Here is a 24,225-nt window from a genome sequence, read left to right on the forward strand (position 1 = left end):
ATGTGCATGTGCATGTGCATGTGCATGTGCATGTGCATGTGCATGTGCATGTGCATGTGCATGTGCATGTGCATGTGCATGTGCATGTGCATGTGCATGTGCATGTGCAGGTTAGTGGAAACATCCACGTGAGTAGGCAAGCATGGGAGAAGGTGGACTTCCATTCCAGCCGAGGTACAATTACAAAAGGTGAGTCTTTATAGGTGCGGAGATTGATGGTGCAGGTGTGTGGAATTAGTAATCAGGTGATTGTGCTTGGGTGTGGTGAGAGGTGGCTGGAGAGGGAGAGTGATGATTGGAGCTGCAGGAACGAGATGGTGAGGGAGGATGGTGATTGGAGCAGCAGGAACGAGCCAGGGGTGTGACATGCTTCAGTAATTTTACTCTTTGTGCAAAAAATAGGTTATTTTCATAGCATTTAATGTAAAATAACTAAACCAAAACATAGGAGGCTGAGAAAAACGCACAGTTGAGAGGAAATTTTCAGATGGTACTTCAGAAACAGAAACAGAAATCGTGATTTTACATTGAGCATTGAAGATTTCAACTGCAAAAATGTTGAAAAAGAAAACTTTTATGAGATGGTGGCAATTTTTACAATCAAGTTATTAGTACTATATTCCAACTCATTATCTGAATTAAATGAGTATAATCCTGATTAAAGAGATCAGCTTCAAGACAGAAGTTTCTGTATGAAATTCGTACAAAATTTATACTAAAATCAAGGAGAAACACAAGTATTATGAATAAAATTTCTTTTTTTATTCTTATTAAGGTCAAAGGTTCAGAACAATTGTTATTATAGCACATATATATAGCACATTAGATAACTTGTTTTTAATAAACATCCATAACATGCATCAAAAGTCAACACTAATTATTGTTCTTTAAAAAAGTGGCATTCGCATTCAAAACACATTAAGTACAATGTAAATGTGGCAAAACCACTCATATAAGGGCATTTTTTGGTACAAAACACAACAAAAAGTAGGCCAAAAAAACAATAGTATCTGCACTCTCAGAAATAAAGGTATGCGAGCTGAAGGTCATGTGACCATCAGGAAGACCGCAGCATCTCATTTCTCAGAGGACGCGTTCTCTGTTCTCGCGTCTCCTCAGTTTTTTCTTCCGGGGTAACCTGGCAAGACCGGTCTCCACAAGAACACAAGTCCGTTCTCTGCATTCTTGGAATTGAGAAACAGCCAGAGTCCTTAAGTAGATCTCAAAAATAGATTGCAGGTGGCTGCACTGATTTGTCAGCTGACTGGAACACGCGCTGTCAAGGAAAGGTAAACAAACACAGCCATGCGACAGACATAACAATAAAAAGAGAACACGGATATATGAACCGCGACAGCTGGCTTGTGGCAAAATAAACGCATACTTATCTGTCCATTCAACTTTGAACTGTGGATTCTCTTCATCAAGTTTTCTTTTTCCGTGAGACTAACATCTTCATCCATTAAAATGATCGATTTGCTGCGGTACGTTTAATTCATTCAATGTTCCCCAGTAATGGAAAGATCTTCCCATTCCAACACAAACTGCGGATTCACTGGTATCCTTCATAAGACATCTAAACGTCTTCAGACAGCACCTTAACCCCAGTGAATAAAACCAAGACCACTAAATTCTCTGAGTGCAAACAAGTTACTTTGCATAACTAGCATTTCTTGTGTGTATTGCCTCTTCGTGTTGAATCACTGAATGCCTCCTCAGTTGTAAGTCGCTTTGGACAAAAGCATCTGTTAAATGACTGTAAATGTTAACAAAGCACCAGCAAAATGACACTTTACACTGTAGCCGACTTATCAGACATTTACATTACCCAAGGCTAAGCTTTTAAAGTTAGAATGATAATGTCCTAATCTCATTTACAAAACCTGTATGTCTGTGCAAAGCAAAATGAGTTTGATTCGTTTTATCCAAAACGCAGCTCTAAAAATGAAAGAAGCACAACATAATACAAGCCCGCAAGGCTCGCGCATTATATTTCAAGATAAAAGTCAATACTCTGAAACGAAATCAAATCATCCTCCTTCCTTGTTTTTGTAACATTGAAAAATTGCTGCCACAACACACATTGTGAAAAGTTTGACAGTTTGTCTGATTCAATTTAGTCTATATTGTTTTGTTACTAACTACATCAGACTTTTGGATGAGTATGGATTACGTTTTTAAAGCGAGGTTTGAAAAACAGTAGAAAAATCTCAACTTTTCTCCTTTTTTCATGTACAGCTCTCAAATGTCTTCTGAAAAGTTGCAAAATGGTTTAGCATGTGATTATTTTGTAATAATACATTTTTATATCATTTATGTCATAGTCAATCATATGTTAATTTTCAATAAATGCTTTTTAAAGGAGACCTACTATGCCCCTTTATTTACAATATGTCAAATAAGTCTCTGATGCTGGGTATGTGAAGTTTCAGCTCAAATATCTGTCTTGATCACCTGTGATCGCTTGAGAATTACACATCTGCCACCACATGAACTACAACTACCATGATGCTGCGCACCAATCAACACCTGCCACAGCTGTCAATAATCTAGACACTCACACACATACAGAGCTGAAACTCATAGGACTATTTTAACAGTCTAGGCACAAAGTCTGAAGCACAGGGCCTATTTTAGTTTGCCAAAATAGCAATGTGCTAACAATGCACCTTAACACACCTCTTCTCCAGACCAGAACACCCATAAGTCCACAAAGTGGCGCAAAGGGATTTGCTATTTAAACAATATGGTGGAAAATGAGAAAATTAGGGTTGCGCTGGTCTGAAAGTACCAAAACGTCATGGAAACACATCTTGTGCCTTACTGCGCCAGGTGTATGATAGGGCCCTTAATCAATGATTACCTTGACTATAAAGACACCTCTCATTTTCACACACACTGCTGAGTCTTGTTTACTTGTAACTTTACCAAGCGTTATTCCTATTTGCCTTGCTGAACCTTTTGATCCCTGTCTTGTTTATTGTTTATGCTGTTTACACTGTTGTTCACTGACCTCTTTGCCTGTGACTAGTGGTGGGCAAAGCGAGGCTTCATGAAACACTTAAACAGTCTAAGCAAATGTGTTGAAGCTTTTGAAACCCGTCTCTACAGTGACACCTAGCGGTCATTTATGTATCGCTCTGGAAGCTTCAGCAAAGAAACTGTAATGCAAATTGAGGTATTAAACCCTACATTGTAGAATTGAAGCTTCAAGTGATTTAGTGGAGCGGAGAGAGTTCCAGACTAGCAAACAGACATAGTGGGTTCGAATCTAGGGTGATGCTGCTATAGATCTGTTCTCTGTTCTTGTAGCATGTTTTGTTTTAACATTGTTCTGACATCCATGAATACATTTGTGTATAAATATGTCTTTAACATTAAAATACATAAAGTCATAATTTCAGATTACTTGTACAAATAGGGATACGAACTCATGCTATTTCCTGCACAGTTACTCTGGAATATGGAAGAAATACAGGAAAATACCTTTACGGGATGATAGCGGGATAGAATTCTAAAATTTAGGAGAATCTCGGGAAAAACGGGAGGGTTGACAGGTATGACCATGGCATGCTTCCAAAGTTTTCACCACAGTGTCGGCAAACGACTTCTTGCCAATTATTGAAAAAGTTCGGCGAAATTTGGATGAGAAACACAGGAGAAACCATTTTTGCAGCATATTCAAGAGTTCACACTTAGCTGATGATTCATCAAAAGCTTGTTTGGCATGCTGTCCCGGGAGAGAGCCCCGAGCTCAAGGGATCCTCGAACCCGGGGCTTCCTCCCGTTTGCAGAGCGAGAGGGGAGCCTGAGCTCGGTGGATCTCAGAACTCCCCGTCTGCAGTAGCTAAGGGAACACGTGAGGAAAAAAGAGGGCCAGACAAATGCTTGATTGTTATGCATGATGTATTTATTTGGATGGTGGGAGGAAACCGGAGAACCCGGTGAAAACCCACGCGGACACGAGGAGAATATACGAACTCCTCACAGAAACACCTACCGACTTGGCAGGACCAGGGCTGGCAGTGTTCCTGCTGTGGGGCTAACAGTGCTAACCACTGGGCCTCCGTGCCGCCCGATCTATAGTGAAGGAGGAGAATGGGGAGGAAGGGGGGTTTCTTCCAAACGAAGATAAAGTGGACTGAAAACTGTGGTTATTTATAGTAGCTTATGGCTCATATGATTGGATGATACTGATTAGCTTAATACGAGACCGGCTGTGATAAATCATAAGCATGTGATCCTCTCGAAATTAGTTTATAAATAAAGTATTTTTTATTATACTCGATATTTTTTAGTTCAGATAATCGGTGAATGTATATAAAATCTTACATTGTTGTGATTATCGTCTTCTAGGCTAAAAGATGGAACCATTTTGAAAGATGTAAGAAACAGTGACAGCTAGCCAGTTGGAAGAAAACACGACACAGCGGGGAAAGCTGTAACAGGGTGTTACAAATAAGCCACACACTGTTAGACACCAATTAAATTCAACCAAGTTTGAGTGTAATGTTGGAAACTTTTTATATAAAAAAATCTATATTAATAAAAATATTTTTTTAATAGAAAAACATTATTTTACACACAATAATGCAAATAAATGCATTGTATAATAATGGATAATGCAAATAAATTCAAATGTGTTTATCCAATAGATAAATAAATAAACATGATGTGCTATATAGAATAAAAAAATGTTAAGTACTGAAGAAATATACTATTTAAAGTGAACTGTATTTTAATTAATTTGTGAAATCTGACTTTTTAAGCATGTGTTACATCTAACCTTCTGTCTGGTAAATAGTAGCATTTTTACTCTTGGCACTTTCGGCATTACTGCACAGAAACCATAGGTCTGGTGATTACACTTTCAATGCTCATTTGTAGGAGAGGCTTGTGTGTTGTTGGTTAAAAAAATAGCTTGTCTAACCCTATTATTTTGTTCATTATTTGCACAAAACCAAAAAGTGTTACTTTGTGCCCCGCTCTCCCCTATCCTTTTTTTTTTTTAAACAATTGAACCTGTTGCATTCACAGTCTAGCTGGTGTGTTTTCATCACACTGCATGGATATTCAGAGTGAACTTCACCCTGTGGCAGTTTTGTTGCGGTTATTTGCATGCAGTGGTTTAACACCCAATTCACACCCCAAAAACTGTCTCATAAACATAGTCTTGTTAAGTTCTGGCATATTTTACTGGTGCCTAATGGAATGGCTTCATCACTGCGATCCAGGCACTCGAAATGGCTCTTAAAAATGCCAAAAGTGTGCTTGATTTCTCCACAAGTTTGAATGCGCACTCTGTAAATATCACTTGACAGATTACCGCCGGCATGATAAAAACAAATGCACACAAACATTATGCTTTAATACTTGTGTTTATCTCCTGCTTTCTGCAGTCAGTAATAATGCAAACCGCACCTGGCAAGCAGCACTACGTTCTCCAAACACAGAGCAGTGAATAATAAGCCTTGCATAGAAAGCAGACATTTTATTTATTTATTTTTTTAGCAATGCACACAAAGACAATGATTTAATTTGAAATACTCACTGTGCTGTTTAAGCACATTTAGGGCCTGGCTAAACTGGATTGTGGGTGATTAGCAAATAAGACTGAATTACTGTGCATTGTGCGAATTTGCTGTTGACTCTGAGATTACTCTCGACTTTTTCGTTCATTCCTGATTGACATTTAACATTTTAATTAATCGCTTTGATTGAATTGAATCATTATAATACACTTGATTCTCCATTTATAGGGGATTCTTCATAGGAGTCCCAGTTTTTAGACGATTTCAAATGCACAGAGCAACTTCTGTGGTGGGCATGATACCCTTGTGTAGCATTGTGTCAGACAGCATCAGATAATTGAGGGAAGAAAAGAACTCAATAAATCTAGAAACTGCTGAGTAAGCCAGACAAAAAGACAAGTTGAAAAACAAGTTGGGTCATAAGTCCAAGTCTGTATGCAACACACACTGAGAAAATAACTTAATCCTAAATATAGCACGGAATTAAAGCCTGGCTAAACATCAAGATTCTTTGAGTTTATCTTCAATGCCTCCTCTTTCATCTTACCCCAGACATGCTCAATAATGTCGAACTGGTGACTGGACTGGCCAATCCTGGAACACCTTGCTTTCAGGAACTTTGATGTGGAGGCTGAATTATAAGAAGGAACACTATCCTGGTAAAGAATTTGCCCTCTCCTGTGGTTTGTAATGTAATGGGCAGCACAAATGTCTTGATACCTCAGGCTGTTGTTGTTGCCATCTACTCTGCAGATCTCTTACTGTATGTAACCCCTAACCATGATTTTTCCTTCATCAAACTTGACTGATTTCTGTGGGAATCTTGGGTCCATGTGAGTTCCAAAAGGTCTTCTGCAGTATTTGTGAAGATTGGGATGCAGTTCAACAGATGATTCATCTGAAAAATCGACCTTCTGCCACTTTTCCTAATGGTAAAATTTGAAGTCTGGTTGAACTGGTTAATGGAATTTCTGAATCAAAACTGTACTAATTTATTTTTAAAACGATCAAAAATCAAGTATAAACATTGGGGTGGCATGGTGGTTTCACTTAAAAGATCATGCTTACTGTTTGTTCAAGCTACACATTTAAAATGAGATGAAATGACACAGTTCTTGAGGTTTTTTTGGGGACAACTTAAATGTTTCATGTTCAATCCACTTAAATGTGTAAACACTAATAAGTTAACTTAATTGCTTCATGTTGTCACAACACAAATCAATTGTGTGAAAACCACCATTGTTATGTTTCTGTGTTGGTTTCTATGTTGGTGGTTAGCATGGTGGCCTCAAAGCAAGAAGGTCTCTGGTTTGAGTCCTGGCCTTTCTTCTTGGAGCTTGCATGCAGTATGTGCTATAGGTGAACTGGATATGCTAAATTGGCTGTAGTGTGTATGTATATGTGCGAGTATGTGAGTGTACCTTATCCTACCCCTAACCCTAGCCCTCACAGTGGCGTCACTAGCTCCATTGAGGGCATTATGTCTGACATTGCAAGTCTGAGATATGCCAACACAATCTCATGGCAATTCGTAACTTTTTGATTTAGTGGCTAATTCGTATGAATTCGTACGATCTAATTTGTACATTTTCGTATGATTTGCTCATCCCCCAATGACGGTTGGGTTTAGGGGTGGGGTTAGGTGCCAACCCTCCTTTTTAAAATCGTACAATTTCATACGACGGAACTCATATGAATTCATACGAATTAGCCACGAAACAGACAAAATGTAAATACTTACGTTTTCTCGTGATATCAGGCTGGATATGCAGTCTCAGTTTGCAAATCCAAGTCTGCATCCAGATACTATTGGAGTGTGTCTGTGTTTCCCAGCACTAGGGGTTAAATGAGGGCTGGGTTGTTGCATGAAGGGCATTTGTTGGTAAAATCTGTAGCAATAAATGTAATCAGTGGTTAATCATTCCACTGAGGTGACTGCTGATATATATTACTAAAGGTTATATCACTAAAGCACAAAGACACATTCATGATTAGTGAACTCTGAAACTACAGAATAAACACTGCACGGTACAATGGTGCTGTGGTATGTCTAATATTCAACACAGGCTCATTGTGAAAATGTACCCCCGTTTACATTTCTAGAGAGCTCGAATTATGTAGCCAGAGCTATGTATGGTTGCATTTAGTCTTTAAAACGAACTCTATGGGGTGGTATGACACTGCCAATAGCTTCTGTTTATTTTCACACTACCAGCTGACTGCTCAAGATCTGAAAATGTGGTAAAAATCAGATGAGGTCTTTTCTTTTGATGGAAGTTTGATGGGTTTAGGGAAGGGGGTGGTTGGGGATATCGGTCAATTGGTCAGTCAGTCAGTAAGTCAGTCGACAACAGCCTCTGGTAGGGATTATGTGAGAACAGCAGGCGCAAATGGCACTTACTAATAACCTTTAGATCTGAAAAAGTGTACACAGCGGCCTCTGGTGGATTCGCAAAAACAAAAACTACAAAAAAACGTACCTCCTGGGATTTTATGATCTCTAGAAATGTATATAGGGATACGTATCAATAATGAGCTTGGGTTGACAATATTCTGATGCATTTCCCAGCATCTAATACGTCATGGAAAGGAACTCACAGGACTCTCTGATATCCAACAAGTTCCGAAATGTACACTCTAAGAAAGTACAACAGTTTTACTTGTCACCAGGGAGGTTCCATTAAAGGGAAAACTTTGTACCTTTTTCCTCATAGTGGGAGCAGGGAGAAACTGTTGTACCCCTAAAGGTGCAATTTTGTACACTTTTGCCTGACAGTGTAGAAACTGTTAGAAAGATAAACAAAGTGAGAGAAACACAAAGATACTAAGTTTACCTAAGTCAATACAAAAGTTTATCTAAGTCAATGTGCAATGTAAACTGTAAGAGTGCAAATTATCATATGCATTTGTTTATATTGCAAAACATGTCTTTTTCATCAAGAAGGTCTATAAAGATTTCAAATGGAGATACTGATAAGATCAGGGATTGGTTACGATTTGTGTGGAGCTTGGGGGTTTGTTTGACATGTTGATTGGTCAGTTTGTATTTCTCAGTATTTGGACTTTGGTCACATGGTCAAGAAAAATACAAAATAGGTGCTAAACTTTACTCTCTCTTTTTCCTGCTCTGCTCCTCTCCTGCTGTGGGGTCTATCATCTCTGGCTCTATTGCTATTAGGCTCTCTTTGGGGCCAACTCCCTGTTCTTTGTCTTTCTCTCTCTCTCTCTCTCTCTCTCTCTCTCTCTCTCTCTCATGTAACTTTACATTTAAGCTGGGTACAATTATAATCGTTTGTTTTTTTAATATAATTTCATGTTTTATACTTGTATACAGTTATTTTGTAACTAATTCAATTGTAACAATAGCACGTTATTGTCATTAAATAATTACATTTCCAAGTATTCTGTGGATTACATTTCATTTAACATCAACACTTAATTGCTCCACAATCACATAATAGCAAGCTTTCCCACATTTTGAGCTATTAGGCAAGGCAAGTTTATTTATATAGCACATTTCATACACAGTGGCAATTCAAAGTGCTTTACATAAACAGAAATAAAAGAGACAAGTAAAAGAAAATAAAGACAAAGAATATAAAAACAGTTAAAAACTAAATAAAAACGTGTTAACCAGGTAATTAAAAAATGAAAAAGAAAAGAAAGACATTATAGTGTGATCTGTCGGACATAGCGCACTTAAACAGATGTGTTTTCAGTCCGGATTTGAATGTACCTAATGTTGGAGCACATCTGATCTTTTCTGGAAGTTGATTCCAGCAGCAGGGGCTGTAGTAGCTTAAAGCCGATTCACCCTGCTTTGACTGAACCCTTGGAATTTCTAGTTTATATGATCCTAAAGATCTGAGTGATTTATTAGGTTTGTATTCAGTAAACATATTCAATTCAATTCACCTTTATTTGTATAGCGCTTTTACAATGTAGATTGTGTCAAAGCAGCTTCACATAAAAGATCATAGTAAATTGGAACAGTTTAGCTCAGTTTAGTGTGGTTTAAAAATCCCTACTGAGAGTCCAAACACTGAAGAGCAAATCCAACCATGCGCAGCTCTACAGATCCCGAACCATGCAAGCCAGTGGCGACAGCGGAGAGGGAAAAAAAACTTCACTAATTGACGAAAGTGAAGAAAACATATCTGTAATAAATTGAGGTCCTAGGCCATTTAGTGATTTATAGACAAGTAATAATACTTTAAAATCAAAATTGTACAATTTACAATTTACAAATGACAGCGAATGTAACTGGGAGCCAGTGTAAAGACCTGAGGACAGGTGTGATGTGATCTGATTCTCTGGTTCTGGTCAAAATCCTGGCAGCAGCAGTCTGGATTAGCTGTAACTGTCTTTTTGGGAAGGCCAGTGAGGATGCCATTACAGTAATCCATCCTACTGGTGATAAAAGCATGAACAAGTCCTCACTGAAAACAAAGCATTAAATTCTTGCAATGTTTTTGAGATGATAGTATGCTGATTTACTAACTGCTTTGACATGATTAGTGAAAATCAGATCTCACTCCAGAATCACACTAAGATTCTTGACCTTATTTTTTGTTGTTTGACCCTTAAAGCCAAGGTAGGCATTTACCTTGAGAACCTCATCTCTCTATTGTAACTGCCCTTATTTCTGTTTTTGGTATACGATTGCAGGAGGATGGTTTGACTAGAAATGTAAATTTTTTCACCACCATACTGATAATTTTTTAGTCATTCAGCAAAGCTACAGTGCTGTAGTTAAATCCCATTCTTACAAAACAAAGTCAACAGTTTCATTTTAAATACTACTCTTTAAATACTTCATATTCAACACTTGTCGTTTGAATTTTCTCCACATTATCTCCACAGCAGTGACATAATGGTCTTGTGAAGTTTTGTGTAGGATGACAAAAGGTATTTTAAAGTACAATGAACTAACAGAACTTTCTGATCTAGAATAAGCTTAGTGAAACAGAGAAAAGACTGACTGAAAAATAAATAAATAAATAAAAAGTTTACATAGTCTATTTGTAATGCATACAAAGACAGTAACTAACTTGATTATACCTACAGTGGGGTTTAAACACATTTAGGGCCTGGTAAAACTGGATTGTGTCTGATTAGTGAATAAAACTGTGCATGGTTTGAATTCCCTTCAGTCTATTTATTTCTAACCCAGATCACTCGTTTCATCTCCAAGTTGTCTTGCTTTGCTCACTGCATGCGAACAGCAGTTTACAGACAATTTCATATGCATGGAGTGATTCAGTAACAGGCATGATACCCTTGTGTAGTTTTCTGTCAGAAAATCGGTATCAGATATTTGAGCAAGAGACACTCTGAGGACTCAACAAGTCTAGAAATCTAGTGAGACAGACACAAAAGGCAGCTATTGGCTGAGAGACAAGTTTAGATAAGTCCATGTGCAATGCAAACAAAAACAATGGCTTAATTTCAAACACTAAAATTGCATTGTGAATTAATCCTTGACTATTTGATATTCAACACTGGTCAAATGAATTTTCTCCACATTATCTAGCAATCCAATGCCTTGATTCTCAAGCCTATCACTGGAATTGTTTCCACATTGTCTTGCTTTTCTCACTGCATGCAAACAGCAGTTTACAGACAATTTCATATGCATGGAGCAATTTCAGCAGCAGGCATGATACGCTTCTGTAGTTTTCGGTCAGAAGACATCAGATTTTTTAAGGAAAGGAACTCGCAGGACTCCAGAAGTTTAGAAATATAGAAACTGTTGAGTGAGATGGACACGATGATGTTTAGACAACTCCATATACACTACCTGGCAAAAGTCTTGTCGCATATCCATTTTTTAGGAACAACAAATAATAACTTGACTTCTAGTTGATCATTTGGTATCAGAAATGGCCTATATAAAAGGCAAAGGCCTCTAGATTACACTTATTTTACCAAACTAAAATATGATTATGCCTTGATTTTTAATTAATTATTAAAGACAGTAAGGTCTGACTCTGCTTAGGCAAAAGTATTGTTGCTTAACAGAAATAATGTACAGTATAGAATATAAAGTCATGGTGCAGTGAAAAAATAATGAGCTTGGACAACTGCATCCATTTGCATTCACCCATTGCATTAATCTCTGCAATGACTCAAATAACTTATTAATAAAGTCATCTGGAATGGCAACGAAAGCAATCTTGCAAGAGTTTATCAAGATTCTTTGGATTCATTTTCAATGTATCCATCTTCATCTCACCCCAGATATACTCAATAATGTTCATGTCTCGTGACTAGGCTGGCCAATCCTGGAGAACCTTGACCTTCTTTGCTTTCAGGAAGTTTGATGTGGAGGCTGGAGTATGAGAAGGAGCGCTATACGGCTGAAGAATTTGCCCTCTCCTATGGTTTGTAATGTAATGGGCTGCACAAATGTCTTGATACCTCAGGCTGTTGATGTTGCCATCAACTCCGCAGATCTCTTGCACGCCCCCATTCTGAATGTAACCCCAAAGCATGATTTTTCCTTCACCAAACTTGACTGATTTCTGTTAGAATCTTGGGACCATGTGGGTTCCAATAGGTCTTCTGCAGTATTTGTGAAGATTGGGATGCAGCTCAACAGATGACTCATGGGAGAAATCTACCTTTTCCAAATGATCAACTAGAAGCCAAGTTATAATTTGTTAATTTCCCCAACGCTATCTAGGAATTCCAATGACCCAATTCTCAACCCAATCGCTTGTTTTTTCTCCACATTGTTTTTGCATTTCTGATCTAATTTGAACACCAGTATGTAGACAATTCCATATGCATGGAGTGATTTCATCAGTGGACATGCTTGTGTACATATTTCTGGGAATTTGCAAGACTCCATGAACTCAACAGGTCCATAAAGACAGAAACTGTTGAGTGAGACAGACACAAAGACATATTGGTTGAAAGACAAGTTTAGATGTAAAACCTCTCGTAGAGCACCCGGGAGACTACGGAGAGCTTCATTCAGCTACACAGACCGAGATAAAAGAGGAAATCCCTCCAGTCAGCAGGATAAACTTACACAGCAAGGGTCTACAACCAAAAGCACAAGTACACTTAAGCAAAAAGGTTGACCGTTCATCTTTACCTTATCCCTCCTCAGCATGCGTTTTATTTTTGTGTATGTGTGTGTGCTTTCTGAGAGGATTATCTTCATGTCCCGCAGAGGGTTACACACCATCTGGATGGGATGTGACCCTGAGTGGGATGGGGCACGTCTGAAGTTGCTTTAATGTTGACTGTATGTGTGTGTCCTTTAATCCAACACTCCTGTCCAATAATGTTACACTTGGATAGTAGCATATGGAATACACCCCCCTTCCCTTCCCCTACCCCTACATCTGAACTAAGCATTGAAGGGATTTAATCATTCAGGGAGATGGGAAGATTCTTCACGGGATCGCTTAGTCTGGCTGTCCCTGCATGCCTGCCTATTTTTTCCCCGCGCTATTCATGTCCATATGTTTAGATGCTGCTCTGTCACAGCTGTACACCTGCTTAATTAATCTCTGATCACTCCCAATTCCGCAGAGAAGGACCTGTCCTTGCAAATCCATGACCAACAACTGCTTTTTAAATGCTATTGCTCTGGGGCAAAAATAAAAAAGTTAAAAAACTATTGCAAGTTCTGTCTTTACAAACATAGTTTGGCAATTCTGTTTCCCGAATCCATCATTTCAACAAACATTGTCATTTGAGAAACGCACCCTTGATTGTCCGCAGAGACTTGCATAGTTACGTCAGAGATTCATTCATTTTCCTTTGGCTTAGTCCCTTTATTTATCAGGGGTCGCCACAGCGGAATGAACCGGCAAATTATCCAGCACATGTTTTACGCAGCAGATGCCTTTCCAGGCGCAAACCAGCACTGGGAAACAACAACACAGTCTCGCATTCACACACATACACTATGGCCAATTTAGCTTATTCAATTCACCTATAGCACATGTCTTTGGACTGTGGGGGAAATCGGAGCACCCAGAGGAAACCCACAAAAACACTTTGAGAACATGCTAACTCCACACAGAAACGCCAACTGACTCAGCCGGGACTCGAATCATGCTGTGATTCGACAGTGCTTACCACAAAGCCACCATGCCATCCTAGATCAGAGCATTTTTAAGGCAAATACAAAAGATCAAGAAAATGAAAATTATCAAGAGATTGAAAAGGTTAATTGGACGTAAAACCTAGAATATGCCTAGGTTTTAAGTTGTAATGAGGTAATTATAATTAACTGGAAATGCTAGACTGAAATACAGGTATCATTCACTCTAAAGGCTGATGTATACTTCTGCATTGAGTGATCGGCATGACCTACGGCACCTGCCTTGCACATAGTCCTGTATTTATAGTTCTGTGTGCTGTTTGTGTTGCTCTGCAATAAACATGGAATGATAACTGTTTTCAAGGTATACCACGGTTTGGAAATGTCAAGGTTTTAAAACTGCCAAAATTTTCTGTAATACTGTTCCTAAAGTTTGTGTAAGATTTTTTATTTACATTTTTTTAGGACAACAGTATTTCCAGCAGAAAATATATCCAAAGATGCCATTTTAAATTGTAAAAAGAAAAAATAAATATGTGTTTTTGAAACAAATCAAGACAGTAGAAGTCAATGATTTATTTGAATTATTTAGCCTGACGTTTACTGCTCCAAAATATTTTAAATCTTTCAGAAAATAAAATATATTGTGTTCAAAGGGAAAAAAATATAATTTTTTATTATCCAAGGTTATCATACCGTCAGAATCTTTTACCGGCCCATGCCTACTCTGCAATAACACTTCCGAAACGCTAGCTGGCAGCGGGCTTTTATGTTCCTCTGTGTTGAGTTTCTTCGAGGGTATTTTGTTTTTTTTCTGAAGGCTACAAGTAGTTAAAACTTGCTCATTCAGAGGAGGGAACTGGCAGATGTACAACAACTTTAATCAGAAGGTAAACACAAAACAAAAGTTTCCATCTGGATTTCCTTCACGGGACTCGATACTTGTAAGCACTCGCTCCATCAGGCTTGCGGCTTTTAGCAATACAAGTCATTGTTTTAATGTTACCAAGCGCATTAATCAATTCAATTCAATTTAATTCACCTTTATTTCTATAGCGCTTTTACAGTGTAGATTGTGTCAAAGAAGCTTCACATAGAAGATCATAGTAAATTGAAACAGTGTAGTTCATTTTTCAGAGTTTAAGTTCAGTTCAGTTTAGCTCAGTTCAGTGAGGTTTAATAATCCCTACACTGAAGAGCAAATCCATCGATGCGCAGCTCTACAGATCCCGAACCATGCAAGCCAGTGGCGACAGCGGCGAGGAAAAAACTTCACCAATTGGCGAAAGTGAATAATTAAAAAACCTTGAGAGAAACCAGGCTCAGTTGGGCACGACCATTTCTCCTCTGGCCAAACGTCTATGTGCAGAGCTGCAGTCTAGGCGCCGGAGGCTGGAAGCAGGACCTTAGCGAAGACTCATACATCCCTGGAGCGTCACAGGAATCAGTCTCATGCTCTCCACTCCTCCATGTCCACCACAGCAGCTGCTCAGGATACGGCCTGGTCTTGAATATGGAAACCTTGGGATCATCTCGTCGCTGGTCTTGGATCGAATCAGTGGCGCTGCATAGTCTGAGGGCCTCGGGATGAGTATCCCCAGGTGGAAATAGAGAATAAAGAGAATAATTAGCGTAGCTGCTGTTCATAGTGTATATAAACGAGATGCAAAAACCTGTGTGGAGCACATTCATGTATCATACCGCTAAGTGATGCACAGAGTGTATAGTAAGTTAGTAGTATAGTAGTTTTTAGTAATAGTTTCTGCTAGTAATCCTGCTTTAGGAATGTTTAATTGTTCAAGATGAGACAAACATGACGAATATTTACAATACACAGTTTTGCTATTTTTTATACAAGCAAATGAACTATAGATGATAGTCACGAGGCATGAATATGGTGGAGAACAGTGAAGAGCAATATAATCCTTGTCTTGTCTCAGTCCCATCCTGAAGGACAGCCTATTGAAACCTTCAGCTGTCCGTTCATTATTTATTTAATTTTTTCTAAAAAGTACTGTACAGAAACAAGGTTATGCAAGGAGGAACAAGACATCTTGTAAGACATGCTGAAAAAAGTGAGCTTTTTGAATTCAAGAAGTACAGAACACTAACACTATAGCCTTGTTTCATTTCTGGCCATGAAAATTTCCCCCCAATATCGGTTTACATCTTTTATAAAGAGCCTCGTAGGTACACTTTTAAATCATAATTTATATTCCCTGTTGCCTTCACAAAGTGTAAATCTGGTAATGCGCGATGCAGAAGAAATGTGAATAGAGAAGTTAACCTTTCTCGTGAGTGATGGCCGTCAAGACACACAGCTCCTCTTCATGACAAACCCCAGCGCTTAAAGGTTACACATCACCATCTACATTTGCCTGTCACTTTGCAAGAGTAGGAGTTGAAGCCGAAGTTTAAAAGACTCCAGCTTGGATTCGAATATTCAGCCATCATGCCAACTACCCAAGCAAAAAAGTTTCAGAAACACAGCACTGCACCAAATCTGAAAATCATAATGCAAAAAGCAAAGGTTTAAATTAGAAAAAGGTGCAAAACAACAAAATAATTATCCCTAATGGTCTCAACCCCCTACTGTATAATATTTTGTGCATGTTTGCTCCCCACATGCATCAATGTTCTGGCACCGAGAGCAGCAGGATTCCCTCAAAAATAGGTCAGCATTAACGAAGACCTGCCACTTCTGAAGAGTAATGGAGGTTACATATTTCACAGCGAGGCATAAATAAATAAATAAGCAAACAAACAACATGATTAGCAAGTAAGAGGGGTTATCAAATTCAGAAATCACTTCAGTTCAGCTTTTTTTGTCTTTGTGAGCTAATCATGTCTATTACTCTCCAGTTTAAACATTTGGTTTAAGAAGTGACTCTCCATGATCTAAAATGGATGTTGAATTGGACTGGTGATTGTGAATTGAATTGGAGGAGGAATTGATGGAATTGCCATTCTAAAAATTCAAGGGGATACCAGCATAAAAGGTCCATTTCATTTGCACAAGTTTTATGACGAATATAATTCATTCATTTATTTCCACTTAGTCCCTTTAATTATCAGGGGTCACCACAGAGGAATGAACTGCCAACTTATCCAGCATATGTTTTATGCAGCGGATACCCTTCCAGCTGCAACCCATCACTGGGAAACACCCATACACTCCCATTCACACACATACACTACAGACAATTTAGCTTGCCCAAATCACCTATACCGCATGTCTTTGGACTGTAGGGGAAAATGGAGCACCCAGAGGAAACCTTTGCGAACACGGAGAGAACATGCAAACTCCACACAGAAATGCCAACTGAGCCAGCCGAGGCTCGAACTAGCGACCTTCTTGCTGTGAAGCCACCTTTCCACTGCACATGACAAACAACAAGCGAAGTCATTCATTTCCAATGGAGAGTAGTCTGGGAGCTGCATGGAGTTCTGATCATCTCCGTATGTGGAAAATTCAGATCCAGTTTGAGCTGCGCGATATGTTGAAATATTTGAACTTATGCAACTAAACCGTATGCGGTGTATTCTATTGTTGTCCAATTAGGTCCGTGAGCGCAAGATGAGAAATGGGAGTTTTTCGTTATATTTTTTTTATCAGAAAAAAAGTCTATATTAAAAAAAAAACATTTCTATTCATAAATGAGTAATAAAAATATATTATTATTTTTAATGTTGTCTCCACATTCTCTCCAAAAGTCTTTTAGCAGTCTATGATGAGTTTCTAGTATTCATAATTCATTCAACCATTAATGAAAAACGGCAACTGATCCAGCCGAGGCTTGAACCAGCGACCCTCTTGCTGTGACGCAACAGCACTACTTACTGCGCCACTGCCTCGCCCCTACATTTATTTTCTGACCTTCTGAATACATTTAGTCTAAATCAGTTTGAAATTGTCAAAACAATTACCACACATCCATCAAATAGTTTAATTTAGTAGCACGATCAGCAAGAAGGTGTGTGAATGAGTGTGTATGAATGTTTCCCAGTGATGGGTTGCAGCTGAAAGGGCATCCGCTGTGGAAAACATATGCTGGATAAGTTGGTGGTTCATTCCGCTGTGGCTACCCCGGATTATTAATGGGACTAAGCTGAAAAGAAAATGACGGAATATTAATAATTTTATGAAATGTTTGATGCCAAAGCCCTGTGGGAAATTAAGAGTGCCCTCAATCATTTTTCAATGTTTCAAGAAATAACAAGACAAAAAGAAAAAAGGTGACACGGTGTCTCAGTGGGTAGCACTGTCGCTTCACAGCTAGAAGGTCGCTGGTTTGAGCTGAGTTTGCATGTTCTCCCCATGTTTGTGTGGGTGTGGGTGTTCTGTTTTACCCCACAGTTCAAAGACATGCACTATATGTGAATTGGAAAAACTAAATTGTGTATGGATGTTTCTGAATACTGTGTTGCTGCTGGAAAGGCATCCGCTGTGTAAAACATTTGCTGGCTAAGTTGGTGGTTCATTCTGCTGTGGTGACCCCTGATGAATAAAGGGACTAAGCTGAAAGAAAGAAAGAAAGAAAGAAAGAAAGAAAGAAAGAAAGAAAGAAAGAAAGAAAGAAAGAAAGAAATTTGGCTAGTATAAAGTTTGGTAAATATGGACAGACTGCACTAGGTTAATTTTACCCTACTTTAACCCAGCAGTTATTCTGGGTTAAATGCATGAATATGATGGTATTTCATCACTTTGCAGCATGGTGACGCAGAGGGTAGCGCTGTCGCCTCAAGAAGGTTGCTGGTCGGCATTTCTGTGTGGAGTTTGCATATTCTCCCTGTATTTGCGTGGGATTCCTCCAGCTGCTGCGGTTTCCCCGACAAGTCCAAAGACATGCGCTATAGGTGAATTGGGTAATCTAAATTGTCTGTAGTGTATGTGTATGTCCTGGTCTTTCAGGTTGGGGGTTGAGTGTACGACCCACCTTGTAAAAATAAGATGTTACGAAACACCAACAATGTTTAAAGGGGTCAAAATGATATACCCGCTTAGTCATAAAAACCCAAATACCACTTGCATCTATCTGCCGCAAAAAAAATATAAAAAACATTCAGAACATCACGTGATGTCTGCAGCAGTCGTTTTTGGTGGAGACAAGCAGACATTATAACTGTTTGTACTGGGTCAGTCCTGCTTGTCACCATGTAGATACACAGACATACACAAGGTGATACACAGACATACACGGGAGTGAACGTTATGAAAACTATAGTTTGTTGTACAGTTGACGGTTCACTTCTGTTATTTGGTTCAATTGCATATATAAAAAACCTGGGTGCGAACCAAAAGTGTTAGTGTGAAATCATCCTTATGCTGAGTTCACACCAGACGCGGAACGCACGGATAAAACGCGCTATTCGCGCGTAAATAGATGCGTAAACATTTGAGTGTACTCGCTTCATTCGCACGTCAAATCTGCTTCATGCGCACGTCAAAATTCGCTTCATTCGCGCGACAAATCCACTGCAGAACAGATGTGGTTTTGCGTCATGGGCAGGACTTCTGTCTGCCCGATGACTGTAGCTTTGTTGCTAAATGGCTAACATGGATTTTATTGACAAAATAACTGTGTTTATGTGCTTTATGAAGGCTGAAAAACAGCGTTGATACGTTTGGAGCAGTGTCTGAGTCCACTAGATCCCTTAATCCATAATCACACCCCCACAAGAGCAATCTCCTGATTGGTTAACACGGCACGAATGTCCGCTGAAGTTCAGATTTTCGAACTCAAGCAATTCGAGCCTTTAGCGCGTCAAACGCACAAAACGCTCAATTCGCGCCGTGCGTATTGCGCCATTCGAGCATATTGTGCCACAGGATGTCTATTTGCGTCTTTGCATTGACTTAACATGTAAATCACTCGCGCTTGACGCATCTTCTGTGTCAACGCAGCATAATGCAGATAGATGCAAGACGCAAATAGACATCCTGTGGCATGATACGATGGAATGGTGCGATACGCACGACGCGAAATGAGCGTTTTGCGCATTTGACGCGCTAAACGCTTGAATCACTCGAGTTCGAAAATCTGAACATCAGCGGACATTCGTGCCGTGTTAACCAATCAGGAGCTTGCTCTTGTGGGGGTGTGATTATGGATTATGGGATGTAGTGGACTCAGACACTGCTTCAAACGTATCAACGCTGTTTTTTAGACTTCATAAAGCATAATGCTGCGTTCACAACAGACGCGGAACGCACGGATAAATTTCGCTATTCGCGCATAAATAGACGCATGAACATTTAAGTTTGCTCGCTTCATTTGCGCATCAAAATCCGCTTCATTCGCGTGTCAAATCTGCTTCATTCAAGCGTCAAATTCACATCAGAACAGATGCAGATTCGCATCATTGGCAGGGCTTCAGTCTGCCCGGTGACTGTTGTGTTGATTCGTTTGGAGCAGTGTCTGAGTCCACAAGATCCTTTTAGAGGTGCACCCAGCTCTGAGAGTTAATAAACTTCTCCAGAAACTTAACCTGGATGATGGAAGCTTTCAGCGCATTGAGCGCGTTAAACATGCAAGATACTCATTTCGCGCCATGCCACTTGCGCTGCGCCATTCATGCATATCGCGCCGCAGGATATCTATTCGCATCTTGATTTGTAAACATTTGTAACATGTAAATCCCTCACGCTTGACGCATCTTCTGCGTCTGGTGTGAACACAGCATTAGACCATCATTGAGATCAGCAAAACCAGCTTTAAAACACACCTTTCTAGCATATGCGTTTTTTTTCCCAACGGAGTTGTCACACAAAGACGTGTTTTTTGGTTACTTTTTATGTCTTTGGTCTCTGCCAGGGCTTTTCAATAGGTGGTTCAGCCCACAAGACAATTTGTTTCGGCCCTCCAAATAGTGTGACCAAGACATCAAAAATAAATTTCGTGTAGTCGAAAAACGGTCACTATAGTGATGATATGATTGAACGTCTGTTCAATACAGCACGAGCTGCAGTTAAAGGCTGCACAGAGCATGAGTCACCTGACATTTAGCGAGTGGCGTGAGCAGCTAAAAACATTTGGATACTTAATTGTAAAGGCTTCTCAACGCCGCGTTTCTGTTGCACGGAACGAAACTGCTGTAACTAAACAAAGTTATGCCGCCTGTGCGCTAGTTTAAAGTTCCGAACTTATACACCTAGGAACTGTTTTGTTGTGCTTTGAAATACAACATTTGAATAACTCTAAGAAAAGCCTATAGTACAATGCACTGATATTATGGAGTTTCAAAATACAATATATTAATATTTCAATGTAGAATGTGGGTGTCTTAAAGAGCAAAAATACAACATATGGGCTCTTATATGCTGTTATGTCATTATTCATATTGCAAGTCATATCGCTCCGGCCCCACATTTGGGATGCTCTTCATGAAACGGCCCCTATGACAAACTAATTGAATAGCCCTGGTCTATGCTCTGGTTCATAAAAGTCAAAGTCGCCCTAACCAAACTTGCCAAGTGTTCACACTCTTCAATTAAAATAAAGCACTCTTTAATTAATACTTAATCCCAATAAACAACTTCAGATTGTTTATTATGTTTTGAATTTCTGTTATGATTTAAACGCATATATTATGCTCTCAATTCATATTCAAAAACTTATTTGGAATATAAAGTCAACATAGCTAAATAATCGCTAAAGCTCTTTGCCACTGGTCACAATTTACCTTCTGAACCAAACAAACTAACAGAGGGAAAGAGAGATAGAAACAACAAACCAGACTAGCACAGGAGGGACATCTGCAAGTGCATTAGTTTGGAAGAGATATCGTTCCCGCAAGGCTCTGAAAACGGGATGATTAGCATATCCCGGCGATGACCGCGCCGCTCGGTGCTTCTCTGCGGGACTGAAATAAAGAAGGGACGAGAGGGAGGGGTGGAGGGGAGGGAACGAGGGATGTAGGGGAGGCTCCATCTCTCTAATCTAGCTGATGAAGATCCCTCACTCCGGAGACCTGACAGGGGTCGCACTCTCTCCAATCACGCGCGCGCGCCACGGACCGCAGAGCCGCGAGCCAGTCAGCAAAGCGCTCGGTCTTTTTCTGTCCGTCCAGCTCACTCACTGTCACTCTCTCGCGCACTCTTTCTCTCTCTCTTCATAAAACCGCAGGGACGTTCACTTCATCGGTCTCTCTCTCTTTCGCGCGCGCGCGCTCTCGCTCAACCGCGTTTTTTCTTTCCTCACTAACGGCACGCGCATCTGTCTTCGCTTCTGTACAGTACAGGATGAACAAGAACGAGAGACTCCTCAGAGAGAGAGAGTAGATGAGAAAACAAGGAACTAATATAAACAAAGGTGAAACGAGGAGGGGGAGAAGACTGAGGACGAGAGTTTGGCATTTGGATTTTACTAATTTCAACCCGGCTTCCATCTGTTTTGGCCCCGTGGACTCGTAGTTAAGGTAGGACATTTCCTCAATGTTTGTTTTGCTGATGTAGACTTTAAAGCAGGTCAGTGATGAACAGTTAGGGAGCGTGGAGAAAAAAACAGAGCTCTAATAACTCTTGTGGAAGTGCTCTCATTCCTCTCAAGCCTTTGCTAAATCTTTGACTGGTCAGCATCCTCAGTTATGAGCGTTTATCCCCAATCGTGTTGTCGTGTAAGCTGCAATACTTTCAGCGCTAAGACTCTAGAAGGAAACAAGCACATAATTAATCTCCGAACCCTTAGAACGATCAGTTTTATCCTTCATGTTTTTTTTTGGAAAGACATGAGAGTTTGACTTGTGGTTGAGGGAACGTTGTTTTGCTTGAGCGAGGTAAAACTGGCTTGATGCTCGCAGAGATTTGAGTGGAAGTCCTGATTGCAACCCACCAGTGCAAACACTCATGCCTGAATTATGTGTGAGCCACAATTATAAGTGTGAGGCAGCATTTACATATAAAAGCAGGTGTGTGCTTTACTTATCCCTGCTACAAAGTAGCAAAATAGGGGTTCACAAAAAATAAAAAAGAAAAGAAAGAAAGAAAAACCTGCTGCCAAAAGACATTTGGGCAACATCAAGGACCTGCTTCAAGTCCTTTTGAGGGACTAGAAAAGACAGACAAATGACTAGCAATGCAATCTGAAGTGGCGGTAAATTGCAGTGTTTGCCTGACAGTTTGTTCCCAGATGAAACAGCAATGCAACGAACACTTTCAGCATGTTGTGAATTATGAAAGAGAATGAGAGGTAATCTGCATAATGTGCTTGTTAGTTATTTATTTTTCTTATTTCATTGTTAGACTATTAATTGAGATGTTTATGTTGAAAGCACCCGGGTCTGGTGTTTATGTACATATTAATTTAATCTCACAAAGATTATAGACTTTGTGATATGTGAGAGGGATTAGACCTCAAGCGGTTTTGTGGTTGCTGAGGTATATGAATCACAGTTAACACACACACATAGATACACACACACAAAACACATGCATTCTACTGTATTTTTTGTGTTCCTAGTGAAGTAGATGTCCGATGCTAATCTGGATAAACAAATGTGTGACCTTTTTAACAGAGCTTGACTTTTATAATATGATGACTTCTTGCAATTATACATTTAAAAAGAAGACAACTTCATTTTGTGCACAAAACATATTTAAGTCAGCTACTGTAGTCATCAAAAAAAAAAAAGTGGAATTAATTAAGTGAACTCATTTATACACAGGGTATCCGCAGTAAGCATGGGCTGGTATAAGATTCTGATGGTATGATTACCTTGGATAAAAATATAATGGTTTCACAGTATTGTGATTACTGCTCTAAAACATATTCTTTTTAAATGTCTGGGTCAAAAACAAAACCGTTTTCGTCTTTGAACACAATATATTTTATTTTGAAAAGCATTTATAATCTTTTGGAGCAGTAAACATGTCAGGCTAAATAATTTAAATGAATCATTGACTTCTGCTATCGTCATTAGTTTCAAAAACACACATTTCTTTACAATTTAAAACGCCATCTTTGCATTTTTTTCTCCTGTTGTCTGTTGTCCTAAAAAACTAAACAAAAAATTATAAAAATAGAAATCTGACATAAACCGTTTTTAATATAGAAAATTTTGGCGATTTTAAAACCTTGACTTTTCCAAACCGCGGTATACCTTGAAAAGTCTTAAAAGGTCTTAAATCTCAAAAGCGAAATTTTCAGCCTTAAAAAGTCTCAAATCTACTGAAATATTGTGTTGTAGGTCTTAAATCTTTGTAACAGGTCTTAATTTTTTTGGTTTACACCCAAATCTGGCTATTAACACTCATACAATCACCACCAATCCCAATCACAGTAAAACTTTCTATTTAACAATAGCATTTTTAACTCTGTTTACCATATTGTTTTAATTACTTTCCCTACAGTAACATTTGTTTAAAAGTTCTCTATTTATTTACTGCTGAGAATAATAACCTGATCTAATTTTTTTTATTAATAAATGTATTCAATTCTAATAATTTTTTGATAGGGCAAGTGAAAATCTTTTCCAACTGGGATATTCGAAAAAAAATCCTTAGCATTTAGCCTTGTATAAGTCTAACATGTCCTTCATAATGGTCTTAAAAATGTCTTAAAAAGTCTTAAATATAACTTGGTGAAACCTGCACTAATAAAAATACCACATATTCTTGCTTCTTACAAAAAAATG

General features: G+C 39.0%; 1 protein-coding gene across 1 annotated transcript in view; it reads left to right on the forward strand.

Annotated features, from left to right (window-relative positions):
• The first annotated feature begins 21,656 nt into the window (after window positions 1-21,656).
• Window positions 21,657-24,225, forward strand: part of LOC130238338 (cadherin-12) — a 324,447-nt gene continuing 321,878 nt past the window's right edge. Inside the window, exon 1 of the mRNA XM_056469330.1 lies at window positions 21,657-22,011. The gene's annotated coding sequence lies outside the window, so the exon portion shown is untranslated. The remainder of the gene's footprint in view (window positions 22,012-24,225) is intronic.

This window comes from Danio aesculapii, chromosome 12 (assembly GCF_903798145.1).
Source record: "Danio aesculapii chromosome 12, fDanAes4.1, whole genome shotgun sequence".
NCBI lineage: Eukaryota > Metazoa > Chordata > Actinopteri > Cypriniformes > Danionidae > Danio > Danio aesculapii.